This window comes from Lissotriton vulgaris, chromosome 5, assembly GCF_964263255.1.
Source record: "Lissotriton vulgaris chromosome 5, aLisVul1.2, whole genome shotgun sequence".
Lineage (NCBI taxonomy): Eukaryota > Metazoa > Chordata > Amphibia > Caudata > Salamandridae > Lissotriton > Lissotriton vulgaris.
This window is the reverse complement of record NC_141693.1, coordinates 1,697,194,767-1,697,215,527: the sequence shown is the minus strand read 5'-3', so window position 1 is coordinate 1,697,215,527 and position 20,761 is coordinate 1,697,194,767. Positions and strand designations below refer to the sequence as shown.

The following is a 20,761-nucleotide window of genomic DNA, read 5'->3' as shown; positions in this document are numbered from 1 at the left end:
GGAAGCGGCGAAGCGCCAGAGCAGCTCTCCCCGGAGCAGCGGGAGAGCCGCTCATTTAATATGCGGCGCAGCCCATAATGCCTTGCAGTGCAGGACCGGCCTGCAAGGGCAATACAGTGTTTTCTTGGGGGTCTCGTTGGAGCGGCCCTGCTGACCAGGTGGGGCCGCTCGGTGGCACTGTGGCAAGGTCCGGAGCTCTCCCCCCCCCCCCCACCTGACAACACTCACCGGGCTCTGCTGGCGGGGGCTACACGAGAGCTCTCGCTCCTCGGGGCTCTTTCCGCAGCACTTCTCTTTGCTCCCAGTGTGACTCCTCGGCTCTGCAGCTCTTCTCCGGGGCCGCGGGACAAAAGGCTACTCCTCTGCGCAGGCGGCTCCGGGGCTCTCCACAGCTCACGGGAGCCCCGGGCAGCAGGCGGACTTTTCCTCTCCTTTCTCGGGTGCTCGAGGAGGTGGGACTTCCGGCCGAGCCGCGATGCAATTGGCCGGCCGGCCGGGCATTGTAGGCGGGGGTTGAACTCACAGAGGGGAAGGCTCTCTCGAGTGAATTCGTAACGTGGCAACTGAGGACGGCAATGGGCGGGGTGGCACCCGCGCCGCTCGGCCACGTCACGGGGTGTCAATTGCCGGGTGGGCACCGGCCAAGGCACATGGAGCGCTCCCAAGCGCTTGATCCTTCACAGCTGCAGCAGCTGCTCGCTGTTATTCCCATGCAAAGCATGAATCAGATGAAGAGTTTGATGCTCAGTGGGTTACGTACTTCAACAAACCGGACATCAATGCTTGGGACCTACGAAAAGGTAATGGTGTGAGGCAGAGTAGAACTGATGTAAAACTTGTACTGTTCATGTTAGAGCTTGTCATGCAACTGTAAAAAATAAGATGGATGGCTGATTGCTGTACACTGGGCATATCCGAGATGGTCATAAAATGGAGAATTCCCACTGTCACAGGGACGGGTGACCCACTCACCCCTGACCTCGAGCAACCAACGTTTCCCTGAAGTACGTTCTCTCCACCCCCATTCTGCGGTGCACATTTCATGTCCCGGCCATCGAACATCCATTATCTGCCCAGCCTCGTGGCAGCATGCTCGGGGTCCCAGACATATGGCAGGGAAAGTTGAGACGCTACATGAAAGAAAGGACCGCCCAGCCCCCACCACTCATGAACCCCCTCCCACCACCAAGACCCCAAACAAGGGGGCGGGGACATACAACTGGGGCAGGACACCGGGTTGTTAAACGCCCCAGGCTGAGTGCAGGGAATGCCATTCGCAGTATAAGTTCAGGTCCATGACCTCGCCCCAGCCCCTCCCTCAAAGCCCCCTACTTTTCAGGCAGATGATCTCGTGCAGGATTGTCCTGGTGGAATCCATGCCGTGCTGCAGCAGTGTCTAGTTGTCTCCCCCCGCCCTCACTCAGCTCCCGGCGCTGCTTCGATCCCAGCCGTCCCTTCCACCTCCCTCCCATCCATCAGGACTCTCGCTGATGCGGGCTCTAGGCAAATCAAGGCCGGGAGGAGGGTTGTGGGATGCCGGCCCATCCACGGAAGCGGAGCCTGCTGCACTGCGCGGGATGAGGCGCTGCTCCTAGTAGGTGAAGCCAAAATACAGATGAAATGCAGAGCATTGCCTGCAGAGCACCAGAGACGCTAAATACAGAGCATCAAACAATACAAGGTATGCTAACTGGGTGAACATGCATGCACTTCAAACTAACTGCAGGATCCATGTAAACAGACAATGAGATTAACACAGTATAAAACATCAAGACTCCAATCCTGCTTGCAAGCGTTTCTTACACAACTAATGTCAGGTGTCACATTTGCAAAAGTTAAAACTATTGGCATTGTAACTGACAAAGCTATTAATTTCACTATTTTTCAAAACCAACACCTAAATAAAAAACTTGTCATTTACAATACTAATAGGTAAACTTTCCTAATGCGAGACCTATTGCATTGCAAATGCTTGTTCAATAAATTAGCCTACCCCTTACATTATAGAAGATCTGAGCGTTTCTATAGGCACTAGAATCTCCAACAATTTTAACACAGGAAGGAGGGTAATTGAAGGATTGTTTTCAAGAGACTGGAAGCTGGGCTTTACATTTTATTAACAGGTGTGACTGTATCCTCTGCAAATCCTCCAACTTTAACCTCTTGCCTCAAACTCTTTCTGGTGCAATACTCCGAGAACAAGAATAGGATACCAAAGCAAACTAGCTTATTGGTTGAGAGTATTTCTCATACATTATCTATTTGTCCAACATTTTTCACTATGGTCCTAGGTTTCGATGTCCTACACCTATTTTGAATGGTCCTTAATTCTAGATTCATCTGCATTAACGGAAACTTCTGAACTTTGTGACAATTTAAATGAGGGATTATATCAGTTCAAATCCTAGAAAGTAAGTTATTCTGTTGTGCATGTCATTACTGCAAAGCATAACAAATACATTAGTTTTATGTTAGATCAGCATCATCCTGGATTTGATTAAATTAACCCTCTTCCAACAAGCAACCATCTAGGGAGGGTACACGTAATATGCCGAGCTACCAACAAACATTTTGTAAAGAATCATCAAGGAGCCTATTCTTAACAGTAGTATAGAAAACTGATGACATCAGCTACATATGACAGAGTGAAGGCATTACCATCGTTTTGAAAACATCAGAATATGGAAATAAGTGTTAGGCAAGTAAATTGCAACCAAGCAGACGCATTCTTGAAACATGGAAACAACATACTGCAAAGTTAACATCTTGTGCCAGAGGAAATGTTTAACTATTCAGCAGCCATTAACGCGTGGAAACAAAATACTGCACTTTTTGCAATTAAAAATAAACTGACTAAACTCCTTTACTCTTTCGTGGCAGGTAACTTTAATGGCACCATCTCTGTTCAGGAGCACCTTTGCCTCATTCAACAGGCGAAGGATGTTGTTGGCCTTCAATAAATCTCACCTGCAGACCGCATATGCCAGTGTTTGCAAAAGATCTTTGTGGATCATACCAAAAACTTAGTGGGCTTATGATTCAGCTCATTGCTTACCACTGGCTGGAGTGCATTCCAATATAATTTGCTTGATTCTTATTAGACGGCTTTCCTTACTCAACTTGCATTTGTCCTCCTATGGAGTAGAGCTTCTTTACCATCCTTCTGAGTGGACGACTTCTAGCTCTAATTCTGGAAACTACTTTTTTCATGCAGTTGATTCATGACTAATATAAGGAAATGGTGCTCAATTCTGCTATTACCGGAACACTGGATTAAGTCAATGATTGTTATTAAGGACGCCAAACTAAATCTCTTCAAACGATCCAGACTCAGACAATGTTTATTTCCAATCTTTAGAAATCTGATCATGTATCGGAGGCCTGAAGCGCTTTTCACTGGTTATCCTCAGAAAAGCAGATTCATTTAGAAGCACTACTGTTAACGATTTCATCTAAAAGATAAAAGTTGAAATCTGCTTCCTAGATAGCCCTTCCGGAAGTCCCTTAGATCCGACAGTTTACCAATACTATTCATTCAGAGGGTTTTTGGAGTAGAGCAGAAGTGAAAGCATTGTATTTTCTTATGCCAGCTCTGTTAAGTCTATACCAGTTTGTCCAGTTGAAGGAAAAAGCTACTTACCCAGTATGCATCTGTTCTTGGCATGTAAAGTGCGTATGGGGATCGACTCCATTGTAGATTGTTTTCTCGCAGAGGGTGGAAACGGTGTTAGTAAGAGTAGTAGAATAGAAATATCCATGTTTATGCATCTAAGTAAGATATCATTGCAACAGGTATAGGTACCCGGGGAGGCGGGTGGGCGCATGTGAATCTACAGCTCTACATGCCAAGAAGAGATGCATACTGGGTAAGTAGCATTTTCCGTTCGAGGCATGTGAGCTGTAGATCACATGCTTTGCAAACACTATATAGCAGTAATCTCCCAAAGCGGTGGCTAACATGTAGCTGTTGCAGTGGTTTGAAAGTGTACGTAGAACTGCCTGGCCCACACTAGCTTGCTGTCTTGCTAAGATCTACACAATAGTGTTTAATGAATGTGTGAGGTGTAGGCCATGTAGCAGCTTTGCTGATGTCTTCTATGAGGATGTTTCCTAAGAAAGACATAGAAGCCCCTAGTTTGCGAGTGGAGTGCACTCTAGGGGGAATCGTTAATGTTAGTTTTGCTTTTGCATAGCATGTTTGAATGCATTTAACTATACACCATGCAATACCCTATTTTGAGATGGGATTGACTTTATGAGGTGGAGCAAAAGCCACAAAGAGCGGTTTCGTTTTACGGACAAGTTTTGTCCTTTCTATGTAGTAGAGTAATGCTCTTTTAACATCTAAGCTATGTAGAGCCCGTTCAACCACAAAATATGGTTAAGGGAAGAACACAGGCAACTCAACTGATTGGCTGATATGGAAGGCAGAAATCACCTTGGGTAAAAATGTAGAATTAGTCCGAAGAAACACTGTTTTGGTGTACTTGTAAAAATTGTTCCTGTATAGTTCGTGCCTGAAGCTCTTCTACTCTCCTCAGTGATGTAATAGCTATAGGGAAAGCAACTTTTCATGTGAGAAATTGCAGCTCACCTTTGTATAATGGCTCAAAGGGTGGACCCATCAGTCTGGTGAGGACAATATTGAGAGTCCACACTGGGGCAGGTGGAAGTTTTGGGGGAATGACTCTGGAGTCATTCCATTAATGTCTTAACAGGTACTCTGAAAAGGTTATTGCAGCAAGATGCAAGCATATGAGTGTGTACGCTAAATTTGATCACTGTAGAAGCAGTAAATAGATGGTTTGAACGGAAGCATTAAGCGGGTTGATTTGATTGTTACTACAAAAAAAAAAAAAATCACAAACCACTTCCACTTTGCTGCATATCAAGCTCTTGTAATAGAAAATCTAGCATCTTTGATAATGTTCATGCAGTCTGGCGGAAGATTGAGGTAGCCGAACTATGACTTCAGGTGCCAGATCGCAAAGTTGAGATGACCGGTGTTGGACTTGGCCCTTCTGGCAGGTTCACCCCTAATCTTTTTGATTTTTAATCTAAGATCTGTGTTAATGTTTTTTGCTCTGTGCGCACTTTTTCCCTGTGTCCCAGAGTAAAGTGCGTGCATGTAGTTAGGCTGGCCTGCTCTCCCATAGGGATGCATAACAATGTCTGTGTCCCTGGTAGTTCCTGATGAGTGGGGAGTGCAGACTCGAATTTGGTATGTGCGAGCTCGTGAGAATGAATGCTTCGCAATGATGCATGTGTAGAAATGCCACTTCTAGGACTTGTTAAAGGGGTGGGTAACCCAATATACCCTTGCGGGCTTGGGCAATCAATGTGTTTAAAGCAGAAAATGCCAGCAAGGGATTTATTTACAGATCAAAGTTTTACAGTGTAGTGAAGTCTATATTATTTAGACTTATCAGCTGAGCAGAACAGCAACTGTTCTTCGTATTTATTATCGGTTTCTGGACCCTATAGAAGCTACCACACTAGCCCCATATAAGTCAAACAAATTAAACAGATTAACAACACTTTTTGTGATTTTGCTCAATGAATGGACTATTAGAAACAAGAAAGAAGGTAAAGCAACACGGAAAGGTTTGTTCTTCAAAGAAAATTATTATTTATATTCTTTGGAGTTCAGATTATCAAATTTTCAAGGGTACACAGTCAATAGTAATTGCATATGTCTTAAGTAAATGGAGATGACAAAACAATCCATTAGTACATAAGAAAACAATCCAGTCTAACAAAATATATATAAAAAATTGACTTCTTTTAAAAATAATGAATAGAAAGTCAAGTGCAGGATGTAGACATGGACTGATGCATGTCTACATCCTGCACTTGACTTTCTATTTATTATTTTTAAAAGAAGTCAACTACACTGTAAAACTTTGATCTTTAAATAAATCCCTTGCTGGCATTTTCTGCTTTAAACACTTCTAGGACTTGGCATATTAATGTAAAATATGCCTGGCGTGTGATTGGCTGGAGCCGGCTGGTGAGCCTGGCTCCAGGAAGGCTGGATGGGTCTGTCCGGTGGTGAGTGTGAGATTAGCATGTTGATGGCTGGGGAGGAGTGCACCTGGTCCCTGATGGGCCTGGACTTTCCCCACACAATGCTGGCTCCACCCCCTGTAGTGCGACTGATGACCCTAGCCCTGCCAGTGAATGAAATGGGTGGTTGAGCTATCCAGGGTGCTTCAAAACCAGCTGCGACTGGTTTCTCCCCCACCCTGCACCTACAGACAAAGGAATTTACAGCATAAGAAGGGGCTGTGTCCCCATACATCATGTTCTGCTTTTGGATCCTTGCCAGAGGGGGCTGCTGCTATTGCTGGGGCCAGGAGGACCGCCACTTGGATTGTCTCCCTGCCTGGAGACCCAGTGAGCTGGCTCTGGGCCCAGCCTTGCCCCCTGCCTGCCTCCAGACCCTGCTGGAGCTTGACTTTTTGCTTGGAGCGCCTGGAAGCGCTCTACCCTTGTCCCCAGAGCTGGGAGCGCTTTATTTGTGCCTTTTAGCACTGTGAGCGCTGTTCCCTGCCTGCCTAGCGCTGAGAGCGCTTTTCTTTGCTTACAGCGCTTGGGGAGCGCTTTACCTGCCTTCAGCGCTGAGGAGCGCTTTATTTTACTTACTGCGCTCGTGAGTGCTGTAATTGCAAAGGCCGGTGCCTACCCGGCATTGCCCCGTATTATTTTAATTATTGGAAGCCGGAGCCCACCAGTCATTGCCCTGTGTATTACCGCCGCAAGCCCGGATCTCCCCAGCCTCGGGAAAGCCTGCCTGCAGCGTCACGAGAACTCCGCGCTGGGATTGGCGCCAGCGCCGCGCTCGGATTGGCTGGGAGGAGCCGAGAAGCAGGAAGCAGCCTGCCGCGTCTTGCCGAGGCTCCCGAGTCAGAGGGAAGCCCCGGAACAGAGAGGAGCAGCGAGAAACCCGCAGGAAGCCCCCGCCAGAGTAGCCCGGTAAGTGAGGAGGGCTAGGGGAGGCTCCGTGTGGCAGGGTGTCACTGCCTTGAGCCCCTGAGAGGCTCCACCAGTTTCCTTTCGTACTAAGAGTGGCCCCGGTTGACAGCGGGCCGCTCCAACGGTGCAGAGAGCCTGAGAGGCTCCACCGATCCCGGGGGCAGTTGTATTTACGAGCCTGTGAGGCTCGAGGCGGCATCTCAGTGTTTTGAGCCCAGCGAGGCTCCAACAATGGCCATATTTGTTGGCGAGCCTGCGAGGCTCGAGGGGGCATTTGTTGTGAAGAGCCCAGAGAGGCTCCAGGGCCCCGCAGTTGTTCTTCGAGCCCAGAGAGGCTCACAGCCCGTATTTATTTGATTTACGAGCCCAGAGAGGCTCGAAGTGCCTGCATATTTGTTTTGCAAGCCCTGAGAGGCTCTTAGGGGACACGAGTGTGGTCAGAGCCCCGAGGCTCCCACACAGTACTTGCCCTCACCTGTGTTCTTGAGCCCACGTGGCTCCAACGTTGGCATCATCTGTGATTTACAACTGTCCAGCACTTAGTGGACAGTTGCTACGTTTAGGCTGGTGTTCTGTGCTGCCTGCGCAGCCTTCCCTGACAATTTGGACTCCGGGCATTCCAGCCCTTGCGAGGCCAGTTGGCCTGTGGGACAGTTCTAGTGTTGTGCTATGTGCACCCTGCGCATTGTGATTTACTGCTTATTTGATTCCTGCGCAAGTGTTCTACCTGCACCTCTGAATGTGTTTTAATGCCTCATGTGCAATGTGCTTTATGTTTTATCCCCTTTGCTAAGAGTGACCTGCTTAGAGGATTGTTTATGTTCCATTACCTTTGCTAAAAGTGACCTGCTTAGGTATTTTATGTTTTATCCCCTTTGCTAAAAGTGACCTGCTTAGGATTGTTTATGTTATTACCTTTGCTAAATGTGACCTGCTTAGGTGATTGTTTAGGTTTCCTTCCCTTTGCTAAAAGTGACCTGCTTAGGTGATGGTTTTCCTTCTATAGGTCCTGATGATAAGGTCCTAGTTCCCTGCGTGATTTTCCTACAGTGTTTAGGGTTGCGTAGGAGGTATTTACTCTTTACCAGTGAGTACTGGTTGTGTGCTGCATTCACTATCTTAGTGCTACAGTCATTATATGTTTATGTGCTAAGTGTTATACCTACAAGTATTATTTCTAACAAGTGCCTACCCCTGACAGTGGTCCACGTGCCCCTGTCCTGTACATAATCCCATGTAAATTCTGCCCGTGCCTGTTGGCACATTGTAAAGTTTGTGTGTTATCTAATGTGTTTTTACTATAATACAAAGTCTATTTTTTTATATAACCTTGTGTGGAATTTTCTTTGTGGTGGGCCTTGGGTGTTGTTGCTGGGTGCGCGCGCAAACGCTTTACACATCGCCTCTGAGATTAGCCTTGCTGCTCGCACCACGTTACCTAGAGGGTGAGCAGGGGTTATCTTGGTGTGTAACTCCCTTGCCCCGACTTAGACATGGTGATCTCTGACTGACTTTGGCGTGAGCCTTGGCCAGCCCGGGGTCCCGAGTCTAACAACCGGGATCTGGATGTCTTATCTCTCCACGGCTCTGCACGAGGAGATTGGGTGTAAGATGTAGTTTTTGGTGAGGACTACTGAGAGCTCCAACAGGGTGGTGAACCACTGTTGAATGGTCCTTGTGTCATGGACGCTTGCTTGAGCTTCGGCACGGAAAAGCATAGGCAAATATCCCTGACCAGTTTATCCATAGTGCATTGCCTCTGGACAATGGGTGAGGATACCTAGATGAGAAGCTTGGGCATTTTGAGTTTGTGTGTGGTGGATGTCTCACATTTGAAAAAACGGGAGGAGAACTGAAGGGTGGAGTTCCCACTCGTGGATCTGTTGACTGTGCAGAGCAGATCCACAATTTGATAGTCCACTCCTGGAAGGTGTTCTGCGAGAAGATACATTTTGTAACGTATGGCCCACCTCCAGATGGTCTGTGCTAATTGTGACCATTGGAGAGCGTGTCTCCCCCACCCCTGTTTCTGTATGCAATACATTGCGGTCATGTTGTCGCACAGATTTGCGTACCAGGTGGATTTGAAAGGCTTTGAGTGCTAGAAGGAAAATGCTACTTACCAGTATGCATCTGTTCTTGGCATGTAGAGCTGCAGAGTAGTACAATGTGCATTAGATCGCCACCTGGTGTTGGCGTCGGATGATTGCAGGTTGTTGTCTTCTTGGAAGAAGTCTTTGCTAGTCCCGATAGGTGGCTCCTCTCTTGGACAATACTGCGCATGGGCATCAGCTCCATCCTCAGATTATTTTTCGCCATGATGGGAAATGATGGAGTCAGTGGAAGTAAAGAAAAGAAGGAAGTCCATGCGTATGCATCTAAGTAAGATGAGAACTGGAACGGATACAAGGCCGGGGAGGCGGGAGGGCGTGTACTACTCTGCAGCTCTACATGCCAAGAACAGATGCATACTGGTAAGTAGCATTTTCCGTTTGAGGCATATGAGCTGCAGATAGTACACTGTGCATCGATTGTGCAGCAGTATCCCCTCTATCGGTGGTCACTTGTATCCGTTGCAGTAGTTTGAAAGAGTTCTAAGGACAGCTTGGCCTACCGCAGCTTGCTGCTTGGCATGAACATCAACACAATAGTGTTTAGTGAAGGTGTGTGATGTAGAGCATGTTGCTGCTTTGCATATGTCCTCTAGTGGTATATTTCCTAAGAAAGCCATAGAGGCTCCTATTTTGCGGGTGGAGTGCGCTCTAGGAGGAACTGTTAGTGTACGTTTAGCTTTTATATAGCATATTTGTATACACTTTACAATCCACCGTGCAATCCCGCCTTTGGAGATGGGGTTGCCTTTGTGCAGAGGAGAGAAAGAAACAAACAGTTGTTTAGTTTTTCTAAATGATTTAGTCCTGTCGGTGTAGTAGAGTAGAGCTCTTTTAACATCTAGGGTGTGTAAAGCCCTTTCTGCTACTGAGTCTGGGTTTTGGAAAAACACAGGTAGCTCGACAGACTGATTGTGGTGAAAAGGTGTGACGACTTTTGGGAGAAATGTTGGATTAGGCCTAAGAACCACTTTGTTGGGATGTATCTGAAAAAATGGTTCTTGTATATTGAAAGCTTGTATTTCACTTACTCTTCTGAGAGAGGCGATAGCAACAAGGAAAGCAGTTTTCCATGTTAGGAATTGCAGCTCGCATCTATGTAGGGGCACGAAAGGGGGTCCCATAAGTCTGGTAAGGACAAGATTTAGGTTCCACACAGGAGAAGGAGGCAACATGGGTGGGATTATCCTTTCTAAGCCTTCCATGAACGCTTTAATCGCTGGAACTCTGAAGAGAGACAGATGTTGTCTGTTCTGCAAATAAGCTGCAATTGCTGCAAGGTGCAGTCGTATGGAAGAATATGCCAAATTAGATCTTTGAAGATGTAGAAGGTAACAAATGATATTCTGGAGGAAGCATCTAGGGGGTCAATTTGATCATTCGTGCAATAAATTGCGAATCTCTTCCATTTAGCAGCGTAACACGCTCTGGTAGTGGGTTTCCTGGCTTGTTTAAGAATGGCCATACAATCTGGTCGTAGGTTTAAGTAACCAAACTCTAGGACTTCAGGAGCCAGATCGCTAGATTCAGTTGGTGCGGGTCTGGGTGCCTGATTTCGCCATGGTTCTGTGTTAACAGATGGAGTGAGCCGCAGCTTTTGGTGTGGAACTAGAGATAGTTCCAACAGCGTGGTGAACCACGGTTGGCGTCCCCACGTGGGAGCTACAAGGATTAGTTTGAGAGACTGTTGTCTGAGCTTGCGCACCACTAATGGAATTAGTGGGAGAGGCGGAAAAGCGTATGCAAATCTGCCTGACCAGTTCATCCATATTGCATTGCCTTCGGACAGTGGGTGTGGAAACCTGGCGACTAAGGCTGGGCATTTTGTGTTTTCGTGGGTGGCGAACAGGTCTGTGTGGATAACCCCACTGTTGGAAGAATGGCTGAAGAACTTGTGGATGCAATTCCAATTCGTGAATCTGTTGCGACTGTCGACTCAACAGATCTGCTATCTGATTGTGAACTCCTGGAAGGTGTTCTGCTAACAGAGGTATGTTTTGGGGAATGGCCCATCTCCGAATGTCTTGTGCAAGCTGGGACAGTTGCAGACAGTGTGTCCCCCCCCTGTTTTTGAATGTAGTACATGGCTGTCATATTGTCCGTCCGGATGAGGACAGCCTTGCACATGAAGTTGGAAGGACTTGAGTGCTAGGAATATTGCTAGCAGCTCGAGATGGTGGATATGGAGTAGCCGCTGTTAAGTCCATTGACCCCGAGTGGTATGTCGTAGGAGATGGGCTCCCCATCCTGTGAGGGATGAGTCTGTTGTGAGCACTACTTGTGGAACTGGCTCTAGGAACGGCCGCCCCTTTGTCAGGTTTTTGGTGTTCCACCACTGCAGAGAGCGATGTGTGCGGCTGTCCACCAACACCAGGTCTGTTAATTGACCGTGAGCTTGGTTCCACTGTTGTGCTAGACACTCTTGTAGCGGACGTATTTGCAATCTTGCGTGTGGAACTATGAAGATGCAAGATGCCATCATGCCTATGAGTTTCATGAACACTCTGACTGGGAGAGATTGTTGGTGTTGAAAAACAGCAACTAAGTTTTGAATTCTCTGTATTCTGGCTGGACTGGGATAAGCTAGAGCTGTAGACTTGTCTACTGTAGCCCCTAGATACTGGTGTACGTGCAAAGGCTCTAGGTGCGACTTGGTGTCGTTTATTGTAAACCCTAGGTTGTGCAGTGTCTGGATCGTTTGGGGTGTGTGTGTGCGCGCGCGCGTGCAACGCACTGGCTGGCCGATTTAGCTTTTATGAGCCAATCGTCTAGGTCTCAAGGTTCCATCTTTTTTGGGAAATAAAAAAAACAACGAGTAAACCCCGTCCCATGGTCCTGTAAAGGAACTATCTGAATCGCACCCTTCTGCAGAAGGAATAGAACCTCCTGCCGGAGCAGAGCTAGATGATCGGTAGACATTAGACGCTGTCTGGGAGGGATGTGTGGAAAGGTTGCAAGTTCTAGGCAGTAGCCATGTTGGATAATCTGTCTTACCCACTTGTCTGTTGTAATAGAGTTCCAGACAGGCAGGAACTGTGTTAGTCTGCCCCCTACAGGAGTGGAATGCTGCGGGGGGAGAGTAGGGAAGTCATTGCTTAGTGGCGGAAGAGGCTCGAGTGTTATTGCCTCTACCTCTGCCCTTGGTATTATTGCCTCTGTATCCTACTCTATAGTAACTCTTGGTAGAGGAGGTTTGTGTCTTGAACGACGTGTTGGTGTCAGTTCCTGTTTGTTTGGAGCAGCCTCTGTAAAAGGAGCGACGAAAGGAGCCTCGAGCTGGGGTAGACTGTAAGGCCCCCATAGACTTGGCAGTGTCTTTTTTCATTTTTTTCGAGGGTAGTGTACCTCCGGACCAAATAACTGGGTTTGGTTAAAAGGCTGGTTTGTACTTCCTGTTTGAACCCCGAAACGCGTAGCCACGCCCGTCCCCTAATGATGACACTGGTATTAATAGCTCTAGATGCTGTGCCTGCGGCATCTAGTGCGCATTTGATGGAAGCGTTAGATATTAACTTGCCTTCCTGTATGAGGTCAGTAGCTTGATCTTTGTACTGTTCTGGGAGGTGTTCAAGCAATTTCTCCAATTGGTCGTAGTGAGCCCTATCATAACGGGAGAGGAGGGCTTGCGTATTAGCTATGCGCCATATATTGGAAGCCTGCGCAGCTATTCTCTTGCCTGACGCATCAATAATCTTGGATTCTTTGTCAGGCGGGGGTGCTTCACCAGAAGTCTGAGAATTGGCCATTTTACGTGCATTGGACACCACTAATGAGTCTAGTGGTAGGTGTCCTTTAATATAGACTGGGTCTGAGGGTGCAGGTCTATATTTTTTTTCAATTCTGAGGTTTAAAATTCTGGTACGCACCGGATCTTTAAAGACCTCAGTAGCATGCTTAACCACCCCTTTGATCATGGGAAGAATGTGAGCGGATCTCTGAGACTGCTCAAAGGTATCTAAGAGAAAATCTTCCTCAATGGCCTCAGAATGCATGGGGACACCATGGTATGTAGCAGCTCTGTTGATTAGCTGGCCAAACCCAATAGTATCCTCAGGAGGGGAAGGTTTAGATGGGTATGGGGGTGCCTCAGGGACATCAGGTTCATCTGCAGGGTATGGAAACTCCCACCTAGGCACAGGTTTTGTGTATGGAAAAGTCCATGTGCCCTCACCTTCAGGGTATGTAGTGTCTCCTTCCCCGTCCCCTCCACCTAAATCGTATTCATTATCATTCTATGGTGAATGTGATGATAATGGAGATTCTATGGCAGGACCGGAGGCTTTGGATTATGCCTTACTTTCTTCACTTTATTTTTTACAGCAGCAAGAAAAAACGTATAAAACTACTTTTCCCAAGAACACTTGGGAAAGAAACAGGAAACTGAACCATAAGTCCTTTGTTAGTTCTGTACTCCGGCAGCACCCATCATGCCTTGCAACCGCTTCCTCTTCCTTCGCTGCTCAGCAGCAAGTTAAGTGCTTTTTTCACTCTCTCCTGTGTTTTGGGGGTGTCTGTGGGTAGCGTTTGACATTGTGGCTTAGCGCTGGTGATTTTACACCCCTACAGGTTCCCCTGATAATCTCGGGACGCTTTGGCGATCCGAACGCGATTTTTGACCCAGCAGAGTGCGGTGTGCCTCTGGCGCCGCAAGGGGGCAGTGTTCTCTGTCAGTAAATGCGCTAGAACTCTTGTTTTAAACGCGTTTTTTACCGCGTTTGCGCAGTTTTGCACACCGACCCTGGCCACCCAGTAATGACACCCTGCGGGGTCGTAATTTAGGTTTCCCAAATTTGTGGACGCCCAGAGTGGGTTGTATTTTCGTGGCGAACACCCCGAAGGGGTTGAAATAAGCGCTGGTGTGGCGCAAGGGGACGCTTGACTGGGTGGTGCCCTAGTACATAGAGGGCTACTGCGTCCCCTGGGCTAGTCCCGACATCAGTGCCTCTGTGCCGCCATATCCTCTGGGTTGCCCCAGTCCCACAGTGTGCCCCTTGGGTGGTTTGAAAACGGCTGTGCTGTACCTCCCTTCCTGTAGAGCCCAATTTACCTCAGTATGCAGAGAGTCAGGCCAGTACACGGAGGAGGACCCTCTGAATTATGCCTCATCGGATGACTATTTCTACCAGGCGGTGGATGATTCCATCTACAAGGCGGTGGATCAGGCGATAGCGCCCCTGGAGCACGCCTCTCGGCGCGTTTGGAGGAGGCGTACGCGAAGATCGCGGCCCTCATTCCAGCGCCTGCCCCGGCCCCTGATGCTTCCCAGTCTTCAGTCCCACCCCCACCTAAAAAACCATGTACTGAGGGGATTGACCCGGTGGCCTTTGATAAGGTTAGGCACGCCTTTAAGCGACTGAGGAACCCTTACCCGATCCATCCCTTACCGGAGGAGTCCCACCTCCTACTCCCCGCACTATGTCCCCGGAGCCACAGCAGGATGAAGACTCCCCGGATTCAGAGGAGGAGGCCTGCTCTTCTACGTCGTGGCTCCCATCCCAGCCGTCCACCTCTGCGGGTCCTTTGGACATGTTGGACCCGGATGACATTTGTTGGACCCGGCCCTTTGGGCAGGTTCACCCCGAGACTTTTTGCTTTTTCCTAGCCTGTTTCTGGAACCTGGTTGTGGTGATTTTAGGCCTCTGCGCACTTTTTCACTGTGGTACAGTGTAAAGTGCTTGAGCTCTCTGTGAATGAGTGGTGAGTGACCTGCCCTCCCATAGGAATGAATGGGGAATATGTATGCCCATGGTAGTTCCTGATGTGTGGGGAGTGCAGGGTCGAGTTTCATATGTACGAACTCGTGAGACTGAATGCTGCAAAATGGTATATGCGGCATGAGTGTGTCTAGTCTAGAAGTGCCTCTTTTAGAAGTTGGCATATTTGTGTAATTTGTGTCTAGCGTGTGATTGGCTGGTGAGCCTGGCCCAGAGTGCCTGGGCCTGCTTGTGGATTGACTGTCTGGTTTGAGGGTGACAGGGGCTGGAGAGCCCAGGAGGTTGTCTGAGTCAGCCCATGGATGAAAGGCAGCATCTGCTGCCAGGGAAGTGGGAGGAGATGGCACCTGATAGTGAAGGGCTGTGCCTGCCTGACTACAAAGCTGGCTCCACCTCCCGCTGGGCGACTTTCACCTCTGTCCCTGATACTGAAGGGACTTCCCTGTAACCAGTTCTAGCAGGTTCTCACACTGCCTGCTTCAAAGGACTTCAAAGGACTTCAAAGACTTTTCACTGCATAAGAAGGGGCTGTGTCCCCTTCCAAAATGTTCTTGTTTCTAACTTGAATCTGCCAGGGGCATGCTGCTGCTGGGGCTCAGGGGAATCCCTGGGCTCTGCCCAGCCCCTGGACCTCTGATGGACTTTCCAGGACTTCTGGGGGACCCCTCTGCCTTGCCTGGGCTGATGGGAGACTTTGCTTTACCCTGGATGGACTGCTGATGTCCTGGACCCCTGGAGAACTTTACTGGACTTTGAATGTCCTTGTAGCGCTGGAGGCGTTGTGGTTTGATTCTTAGCGCTGTTAGCGCTTTATTTTTACTCTTGGGCTGGAGGGCGCGTGTTCTTGCCCTTTTAGCGCCTTGGAGCGATTTATCTGGCCCAAGCGCTTAGTAGCACTTTTATTTGCATTTAATGGAGGCCGGTGCCCACCCGTCATTGCCCCGTGTTGTCACCGCTGCGGCCCGGGGGCCTGAAGGTGACCAGAAGCAGCGGGGAGAACCACGAAGGGGCCGCGACCTGATTGGCCCTTTGAAGGGGGCCTGGTCCAGGAGCCGCGCTGCAATTGGCTGACTCCTGGACGCTTCGTGACGAGTATGGAGGCGAGCCGCCCGAGCCGCGACCGGATTGGCCCCTCGGTGAGGAGCTGCTGCAGATGTCGAGGCCGGCCCGGGAAAGAGAGGAGGAAGTCGTTCTCGCCTCCCCCGGCCGGGGGGAAGCCATGGTGTCCTTGTCCGGTCTCCCATGAGGAGAGGTAGACCGGAGCTGCTGCGCCGAGGAAGGCGTGCCGAAGAATGGCTGCTGGGGCTCCCGTGTGCGGAGGGAGCCCCGAGTGAGAAGAGCGGCGGGGGCGCGAGGCACATGGTCGGTGCCTGCCCCTACCGCAACCGAAGAGAGATGCCCGACTGGCGGCCCGCCTGCACTGAGGAGCCACCAGTGAGTGAGGCAGTCAAAGGGGAGGGGCGCCGGGACACATTGACGGTGTCCGCCCCCCCCCCAGTAGTGCGAGCCCGCGCTCCTTGGCAGTATGAAGCCATGAAGGCTTCAAGGGCGGCTCCAGATGGCAGTGGGCCGCCCCAACGTCGCGCAGAGCCTGTGGAGGCTCCCACAACCCGGGGGCAGTATTTGTGTCAGAGTCCCCCGTGAGGGACTCCAACGGAGCGAGGATGCTTTGGGCGGCCCCACTTGGCAGAGGCCGCCCGACGATCGCGGGGCATATTACTTGGAGCCCTGTGAGAGGCTCGTGCCCGCAGGTTGTTTAGTGAGCCTGTTGAGGCTCAGAAGGGCGTTTTCTTGACTCGAGCCCCCCGTGAGGGACTCCAACGGCCCTAAGTTGTGTACAGAGCCTGTGTGGCTCAGAGGGGCCATATTTTGTTTAAGAGCCTGTTTGGCTCCAGCGTTTGGCTATATTTAGTTAGGGGGGGCGTCGGGGCACATTGCCGGTGCCCGCCCTCTCCTACCTGCGAGGAATTTGTTTTTGGAGCCTGTGTGGCTCCCACAGTGGGTGCGGTTTGCGCCCAAGGGTCAGTGAGGACCCTGTCGCAGTTTCCTTCATGATTCCCCAGCTGCCCAGCAATTAGTGGGCAGCTGCACCGTTTAGATTTTGTGAGTATTTCCAGGTGCCCAGCAAGTAGTGGGCACCTGCACCGTTTAGGTTTTGCGCCAGTGGCGCACCCCGACTGGCGCTGCATGGCAGCGCACCCTGACATTGAGATTCAGGGCGTCTTAGCCCCAACAAGGCCAGTAGGCCTAGGGACTGCCACAAGTGGTGGCTTATGTAAGTTATGCGCAATGTGATTCCTATGTTTTTAATAGTAATTGCCTACTGTGTGTTTTTGCGCTATTGACTTATGTTCTGGCACCTCTGAATGTGTAGGTTTATTCATCATGTGTCTTTCTTTCCATGCGCTGCACCTCTGAATGTTTTAGGCATCATGTGTCTTCTTGCGCTGCACCCCTGAATGTATTTTATTGCATCATGTGCTTTATTCTTAACACCTCTGAATGTTTAGGCATCATGTGTTTCTCTTTATTACTCCTCTGAATGTGGTTCAAGCATCATGGGTAATGTGTTCTGGTATACCACTAAATGTACTTTATTCTTAGGTGGTTGTCCTTTTTAGTACAGGTGGTCCTAGTAAGGTCCTGGTTCCTGTTACCCGTGGATACTGGTTGTGATCTTTTTTTTGATTACCATTTTATGTTTAGTATGTCTTATTCTAAAAGTACTATATCTGACTGACAGTGGCCCATGTGGCCCTGTCTTGTAAATAATCCCTTATGAATGTTGCCCGTGCCAGTTGGCACAATGTACATGTGTGATTTTTATCTGATATGTGTTTTGACAATACAAAAGTTATTTTATAATAACCTTGTGTGGAGTTCCTTTTGTGGTGTGCCTAGTATGTTGTTGCTGTTGTGTGCTGGCGCAAATGCTTTACACATTGCCTCCGAGTTTAGCCTTACTGCTCGTGCCAAGCTACCAAGGGGGTGAGCAGGGGTTATCTTGGCGTGTGACTTCCTTGCCCTGACTAGAATGGTGGTTTCTGCCTGGCTTTGGCGTCAGCCTTAGCCTACCAGAAATAGCCAGTTCTAACAACATTGTACACCCCCGGTCCTCAGAATGGGTCCCGGGAGATAAGGTGGCCCTCTATGTGGCGAACCGTCTCCGGAGACCGGTGGACAAGGACGCGCGTAGCCGCCTTCGGGCGGAGTGCCCCCGCCCCTCCCTGGAAATGGCCACTTTCCTGGCTAAGTTTGTTAAAGATCCCCGGAAGGGTATAGATCGGTCCGGGCGCACCTGCCAGGACAAGCTTCTGGACGCAGTGGGCCCCATGACCAAAATCCTCGACATGGCGGAGAAGGCCAAGGTGTCAGGGGACCTAATTTCCCCGGAAGTCTTGTCTAATTGGGAGCAGCGCGCCATTATCTTCCTAGGCAACGTCAACTGTGCCCTCTCCACGGAGAGAAGGAGGTCATTGCTAATTAAAATTGACCCTAAATTGGGTGACCGCGCCTCTTCGGAGGCTGGCGCGGTGGCGCATGGTGGTTTATCCGGGGATCCTTTTATTAAGGAGCTCGGTAGATTTGTGGCAACGTTCACGTCCTTGGACAGGGCCCAATCTAATAAGAAAGTTTTTGCCCCTCTGGTTTTTGAAGGGGCCGGATGAGGCAGGGGCCACTCGTTCGGTCGAGGCAACCCCTCTGACAGGGGACAAGGCTCCTGGACAGAACACCTCCCGCTTCCATAATTTCTACCCCACCAGAGGTCAGAAGTTCCGAGGCCGTGGGGGACATCGAGGTCAGCAACAGGGTGGATGAGGTGAGTGTGCTACCCTCTGCGAGTTTGCGGGTAGGGGGGCGCCTGGCTCAGTTTCTCCCAGCATGGATTTCCCTTACCAACGACGCCTGGGTACTACAGACGGTTCAGGGGCTTCCAGCTGGAGTTCCATGGCTGTCCGCAGCAGCCCCAGCGTCCGCGTCCCATTACGTTCTCTCAGCGCGATGCAGAATTGGTGCGCGAAGAGGTTTCCGCCCTCCTTCACAAAGGGCCGATTTGTTGCGCATGCGAGCATCCGGACGGTTCGCTCAGCAATATCTTTTTGGTCGACAAGGTCGACGGAGGCCGCTGTCCGGTTATCAATCTGAAGGAATTCAACGAGTGACTGGTTTACCGCCACTTCAAGATGGAGGGAATTCCTCTCCTGAGGGACGTGCTACGGCCGTCCGACTGGATGGCCAGGCTCGACTTAAAAGACGCCTATCTGGCGGTCCCTATCTTCCCTCCGCACCGTCGTTTCCTCCAGTTCAGGTGGGACGGGCAGGTTTACGAGTTCACCACGCTGCCCTTCGGGCTCTCCTCAGCGCCGTGGTGTTTCACAAAGGTGTTGTGCCCGGCCGTGGAGGATTTGCGAGCGCGCGGTGTCAGAATGATAGTGTACTTGGACGATATGCTCTTCATGGACCAGTGTCCGAAGCGCCTAGTATCCCAGCTGCAGTTCGCGGTGAACCTGTTGCAGGGTCTAGGATTCGTTATCAACAAGAAAAAGTCTCTCCTACTTCCGACTCAGTGCGCACCCTTTCTCGGGTTCAGCATCGACTCAGTAACAGCCTCTTTAAGTCCCCCAGCCAGGAAGATGTCGAAAATTCGGCGCGTGTTGCACCAAACCCTGGCGAAACCGCTAATATCGCTACGTCATCTGGCGAGGTTGGTGGGCCTGTTATCGTCCTCGATACAGGCCATCTTCCCGGGCCCGCTACACTACCGAGCCATGCAACGCTTAAAAGCGTTGCATCTCAGGAAAGGTCTGACATACTCTCACCTGATTCCGCTGTCGGAAGAAGTGAGGGACGAAATGCATTGGTGGCTGACGCACATGGAGGCCTGGAATGGTCGTGCGATATTTGGCTCCGCCCCAGACATCGTGATAAAGAGTCGGACGCCAGTCCTTCGGGTTGGGGAGCCAGGTGCGGAGAGTTCTCCACGGGCGGCGCCTGGTCTGCCCTCGAGCAGTCGTTACATATCAACTGCTTGGAGTTGCTGGCGGGTTCCTTTGCGGTCCAGTGTTGGACCAAGGATCGTGTCCAGTCGTGTCTCCTCCTGCGGATGGACAACGTATCCGCGGTCCGCTACATCAACCATCTGGGCGGCACCAGATCCAAGATGCCGGCGGATCTCGCGAGGGACTTTTGGCACTTCTGCCTGGACCGTCAGGTTTCAGTCACGGCGGAGTATTTGCCGGGCCGTCAGAACGAGGTGGCCGACTGGCACTCCCGGCACCTCCTGGATGCCAGCGTATGGAAGCTGGATCCGCTGGTGTTCTCCCAGCTGATGGACCGTTGGGGTCCGTTTTCAGTGGACCTGTTCGTCTCCCGCCTGGACCACCAGTTACCGAGGTACTTCAGTTGGCGCCCAGACCAGTCGGCGGAGGCGACAGATGCGTTCCTCCAGGACTGGTCGGGCGAGCAAGGTTATGAGTTTCCACCATTTTCAATGATAACGCGGGTATCAGCGTTGCTGCGCCGCCAATCGGCGCAGGTGGGGATGATCACGCAGTGGTGGAGGTCTCAAGTTTGGTTTCCGGTTCTTCTGGAACTTTCCTGGGATTTTCCAATCCTACTCCCCCACTCTCCTCACATTCTCCTGAATCCGGACGGGAATCCCCACCGGTTGGTGCAGGAGGGCTCGTTGAGACTGATGGCATGGAGGATCTCCGGTGTCGCTGGTCTCTCCCAGGCCTTTTGGGAAAGGCAGAGGACCTGCTCTCTAAGGCCTGGGCGGATAGCACCACCCGGAGATACCGTTCAGCGTGGCACAGATGGCGTCGCTGGTGTGTGCGACGGGGTTTCAATCCCGTGGGGGCGGATGTAGTCCATGTTCTCAACTTCCAGGCCTCCTTGGCGGAGGACGGCTTAGCCTATCGGTCGATCAATACCTTCCACTCGGCCATCTCGGCGGGACAT

At 50.3% G+C, this 20,761-nt stretch overlaps 1 protein-coding gene across 1 annotated transcript in view; it reads right to left on the bottom strand.

Annotated features, from left to right (window-relative positions):
- PSMD11 (proteasome 26S subunit, non-ATPase 11) overlaps nucleotides 1-20,761 on the bottom strand; it is a 413,573-nt gene that overhangs the window by 330,040 nt on the left and 62,772 nt on the right. The window lies entirely within an intron of this gene.